This window comes from Oryzias latipes, chromosome 13 (genome assembly GCF_053564925.1).
Source record: "Oryzias latipes strain Hd-rR chromosome 13, Olatipes_Hd-rR_3.1".
Lineage (NCBI taxonomy): Eukaryota > Metazoa > Chordata > Actinopteri > Beloniformes > Adrianichthyidae > Oryzias > Oryzias latipes.
The window spans coordinates 19,437,049-19,443,048 of NC_136249.1; positions in this window are offsets into that span (position 1 = coordinate 19,437,049).

The window sequence follows — 6,000 nt, forward strand, 5'->3', positions numbered from 1 at the left end:
TTACTCAGACCGACTCAACAAGATTGATTCAGTTCTCCATTATGATCGCACACTGCAGTGCTGCTAAATTGGATTGAGGTATATTGCACATCTATTGCTTTTATTATACCTACACCCTGTACATGCTGCAGTTCTTGATATACAATCCAGCTGCAGTGCACACAAACGCAATTTATCATTGCAACTACTGGTGCAGAGCTCTGACGGCTGAAGAGAAAGAAAGGAAAATGAACAGTTCTTGGCAGGGTAGCTGCTTTTAAAATGAGCACTTTACAGCTGCACAGACGGGGTAGTAGGAGCATAAAACATCCTGAATGAAACCCACTCCAAACACATGAAGCCACAGGATGGTTACAGATAAGCAATCTCAAGAAAAAAAGAGAAGGAAGCATGGACTCTTTTAACATGTGGCAATGAGTTATGACATTTGAATACAGTCTAGTAAATAAAAACAGATGAATACATTCTGGTGACACAAAGTTAAAGAGAAAGATTTTTTAATTGACATGTCCAGGGTGTACCCCACCAATAGTCCAACAGCAAACAGGACAGGCCCCAGCAACTCCATGATGCAGAAGGAGATAAAATGAGTCAAGAAAATGGATGAATGGAAATGGAAATTTTCAAAGTTCATTAAAAAGGATGACAGTTTATCAATCGTTAGGAAAAGTAGAGGGGATTGGCAGCAGGAGCCAAAAGTCATTAAAACTTTGATTGACTGCACCGCTGGAGACTTACTGCCTGTGGAGCTGAAAAAGTGTCAGGTGACAACATTTTGCTTGTTAGTAAACGTACTGAACAGGATGTGAGCTTCAGCAACAAACACCCCTTTACATGTCTAAGGTTACAGCGTAAAAACATTAACTCAGTATGACCATTGCAAACATCCAAAATGACTTTACAATACCACAAGTGTGGGAAGGCAAGTAGAAGGGCTAAATGCAGGGGTGGAGCTATGAGGGGGTCAATTGCCCCCCCCCCACACACACACTAACACACACTAGACCACAAATATTTAAATCAATATTCGACAGATTACGGACCCTTTTTTATCTTATTTTATTTTCACAGCATTACCTTATTGTAAAAAAAAATGCTTAATCAATTATTGAAGATGGTTGAATTAATTGATTTATAATGATATTACTTCACTTGCTCCAAACATTGATTCATGATTTTTTCCTATTGTAATTTTGCACATATTTTAACTTTGATACTTGAGCATTTCTTGCTTTGAAGGTTTTTGAAACAGTGTTATGTCTAGTTTACTGATATAGTATTATTTTTAATCATATAAATGACTTTTATAAGTAACATAATCTGTATTTATTTTGGATAACTGATCTGCATTTGTCATGTTGATTTCTAAAATAGTTATTTTTACATAATAATTAAGTAATTCATCTTTATCACGTGCTATATTGATACTTTATGATTCTTAATTCTGTCTGATAAAAGCTAGGAACCGGATATTGATAAATCATGTAATAAAATGGTTACGGTGGAACAGGGGTGGGATTATATAAATTCACTTCCTTCCACTCCCTTTCAAGCAATATTTATTAATATGTCTAATTATCCTCAGTTTGATAGGTCATTGTATGAATGTATAACTGATGATTGTATTGTTTTTGTGTACTGTTCTTATTTGATTGCTTCAAATAAACCATTTCCAAATCCAAATATTAGCATATTGATTGAAAAAGATTAAGAAATCATCAATAAAAGCTTCTATAAGCGTTGCAAAAATAACAAAAGCAATAGTTTTTACACTTTGAGCCTATATTAGGAAACATTAAAAAAAAGTTTTTGAAGTTATTTTCATTTGTAATGGCATTCCACTCTGCTGTTCTCATTTTGTCACCCTTTTTTTAACAAGAGAATCCATAATCTGTATCACTGAGATGGTAGTAGCCAAATAATTGCGAGTTCATTAGTTCATTTCCTCCTTTGAAACCCTTTCCTCATATGCAGCCATCACTTGTTGTTCCCTCCCTTTCACTGTGCTGTGTTTCCTGCCTGTCATGCAACTTGGCAGCAGTTTCGGCAGACCCATATTTTTACTGTACAAAGAGAAGTCCCATGTGGACACACACACTCACTGGCCACTTTATCAGGCACACCTGTCCAACTGCTTGCTAACACATATTTCTAATCAGCCAATCAGGCAATAGCAACTCAAGGCATTTACTCATGTAGACATGGTCAAGACGATCTGCTGCAGTTCAAACCGAGCATCAGAACAAGGAAAAGGGTGATTGAAGAGACTTTGAGTGGGGTATGGTTGTTGGTGGCAGAGAGACTGGTCTGAAGATTATAGAAACTGCTGATCTGCTGGTATTTTCACCCACAACCATCTATAGGGTTTATAGAAAATGGTCCAAAAAAAGAGAAAATATCCAGTGAGCAGCAGTTCTGTGGTGGAAATACCTCGTTGATGCCAGAGGTCACAGGAGAACGGCCAGACTGGTTCCAGCTGATAGAAAGGCAGGAGGAACTCAAATAACCAATGATTAAAACTGAGGTCTGCAGAAGAGCATCTCCATTCTGCCTTGTTTTAACGGTTCAGGCTGGTGATGGTGTAATTGTGTGGGGGATATATTATTGGCACACTTTGAGCCCCTTTGTAATGCCACAGACCACCTGAGTCTTGTTGCTGACCATGTTCATCCCTTTATGACCACGGTGTACCATCTTCTGATGTCTACTTCCAGCAGGAGAAGGCACCATGTCATAATTCTGGAATCATCTCAGACTGGATTCTTATACATGATAATGAGTTCTCTGTCCTCAAATGGCCTCCAAAGTCACCAGATCTCAACCCAATAGAGAACCTTTGGGATGTGGTGTAACGAGAGATTGACATCATGGATGTGCAGCCAACAAATTTGCAACAAACTGTGTGATTCTGTCATGTAATTATTATTCATATTAGTTGAATTACAATAAGATAGGTTTTCTTAAAATAAATCTGTGTTTGAACGAGGTCATACAAGCAACTGCACTCTTCCATTTCTTGTACCGTGTACTGCTACTGAATATTTTAGTGTTACAGGCACATACTGGCCTACTTTCATGTGGTAATGGGGGATTTTTGAAAGTGGAAAGCTGAAAAATCCCTGAATCAGTCTGTGACCACTACAACCTGCTCCTAAAATACACGTTTTTTACTGTTTCTAAGCCGTCATTTGAAGAAAATAGTTTAGCTACAACTAATCAGCACAGCCCTAAACATGTGAATTATAGAAGAATGTTTAATTAAAGTGCATTTCTTGAAAAAAACAAAAAAACAAAGAAATAATTGGACCAAGCTTATATGGCAATAAAACTAAATCTATGAATTAAAAAAACCACTATGATGACTAATGAGCAAATACTAAGCACACAAAGAATATAGTGACATCAGGATTAGTTTTTTCAGTTTACCTACTTCTGTTTGAAGTATAATATTCTATAAATGAATATATAGAATCCATTTTTAGTTTACTGGGATTTGTCACTTTAGATTGCATAAGTTAATAAAATGTTTTGTTACCTTCTGCCTTCTATATTAAATTGAATTTTTATTAGCTTTCACCTGAAACAATGGCATCCCCTTTTTTCTGTCTCAAGTAAATTAATGTCTCAAAGTCAAAATATCAACTATATGAAGAAGAAAACACCAAAAGTGCAAAGAGCGGATTTTATGTCTCAATAGTTTTACATTTTGTGTTATAACTTAGTAACATGCAAAAAATGTTTAGGAATAGTTAATTTTTTCCCCAATTATACCTTTTTTTTTAAATCTTTCCTTATACAGCATTAATGCATAGATTCAAATGAGTGCACACCTGTACAAATAATGATTAAGATGACTGATAATAATGTTAACAGCAAATAAGAAAAAGATTCTTTAGAGCAGAATAATCTTCCACTCCACATGCCATGAAGCCAGGTGAAGGTTTGCTGCTGGATGATGCAAGTATAGCCCCCAATTCTACAGTTAGAAACCTTGGGGTTTTATTTGACCAGGATTTATCATTTAAGGCTCACATATCTCAGGCGTGTAGAACTGCCTTTTTTCACCTGCGGAATATTGCTAAAATCAGAAATATACTGTAGCGACCTTGGAGTTAGCCCCGCCTTGAGCCCCTAAGGCTGATGGGAAGTGGGGACTTTTAGGATGAAACCTTGAGTCAGAGGGTTGTGAACTGAAGTTACTTCTATGCTGTTGGGGCTGTTTGTGTATATTGGAATATATGAGCTTGTTGCTCAAAAAGAGATATTGCCTCTCTTCTGTTTATTCCTCCCTGAGACTAACCGGGGTTGTGCAGTGTATGGGGCACGGACAGCTCTCCAAAGAAACCTCTTCAACATCCCCACGAGCAGTTTGGCTTACGCTAACCCGCTTAAGTGACGGTCCAGCTGGATTGTTACAATATTTTCTAAGAGTGATGCTGAAAAAGTCATCCAAGCGTTTGTTACGTCTAGACTGGATTACTGTAACTCCTTGTTAGCAGCGTGTCCTAAGAGTTCCTTAAGAAGTCTCCAGCTTGTTCAGAACGCAGCAGCTAGATTGTTAGCAGGAACCAGCAGAAGAGATCACATCACTCCTGTGTTAGTTTCGCTCCATTGGCTCCCAGTTGATTCTAGAATCAAGTTCAAGATCCTCCTGTTAACCTATAAGGCCTTACATGGTATGGCCCCATCCTATATTAAGGACCTCATAGTCCCTTACCACCCAAATAGAACACTTCACTCCCAAAATGCAGGACTGCTTGTGGTTCCTAGAATTAGTAAAAGTACAGTTGGAGGTAGAGCATTTAGCCACCAAGCCCCTGTTTTATGGAATAAGTTCCCAGTTCATGTAAGAGAGGCCGACACAGTTTCTACATTCCAAGTTAGACTGAAAACATTCCTCTTTGGACAGGCTTATTTTCAGACTAGCTAGTATTCTGAGATTACTTAACTTAATGTTAATGTGTTTAAATTGAACTTAATAACAATAACAATTAGTTGTCAGTATGCTGCTAGTAATTTTGAAGCTGGGGTAACTATGGTGCACTGGGGTTCTGTCCTCTTTTCTCATCTACTTCTACTCTCCTTCTCATCTCTATTCTTGATCATTATTCATCATTTAGTTCTCCATGCCTCTGTTTGGTGCAGTGCAATTCATGTACTCTCCCTTTTTCCTTAAGTCTGAATCCATTAGAAACCTGCAAGAAAAGTTCAGTCTCTGAGTCAGAAATGTATAAATATATATTACTATAATAGCTTAGTCCTAGTATACTGTAGATATGTTTAACAAAATAAAGTTTACATTTATGTCAACAGCAAATTATATGTACATCATGCAGCATGTTGATAACAGCCCTAGAGAATCATGCCAACATGTGTACTATTATTGATGACCCTGCAGCATTAAAAGAAAAAAAATTGTAGTCCTTACCTGTGAAATCTTTCTCCTTTGTGGACTCATTTCTCCAATTTTGGCAGTTGAAACCCACACAATGAACTGGCATTTTTTCAAAAAATGTGTTCACATGAATGCACTGCAGCAGTGACTTGACCTCCCCAAGATGGCGGTGCTCTCCTCCTATGAAGAATCACGTGATGTCTCCTCTAGCGAAATTTACTCATTGTTGTAAACACAGGGATCCTGGGAAATGAGTGGAGGGTTACCGTGTTAACGTTCCTGCCCACAACTCAGAGGCAAATTTCTGAGGAACTCCTGCTGCTCTGCAGAAACTATGTCCTACAAAATGACTCAGGTGTTTTCTTTTGGCTAAAAAAAAAATGGCATAATCAGGTGAGCCTTAAAAAAATCTACAAAAACAGATTTGTTTTTTTATATGAACGGCCACCCTCATACATCTAACAAAATGATTTTACCATGTTTCTGAGTGTAGCATTAACTAAATATAAAAAAAACATCACTGCTTATTTGTTTCACACAAAATCAACCTTATTGTATTAAAAAAAAAACATTCAAAGTTGCTACAACGGCAAAGGAAACACAGC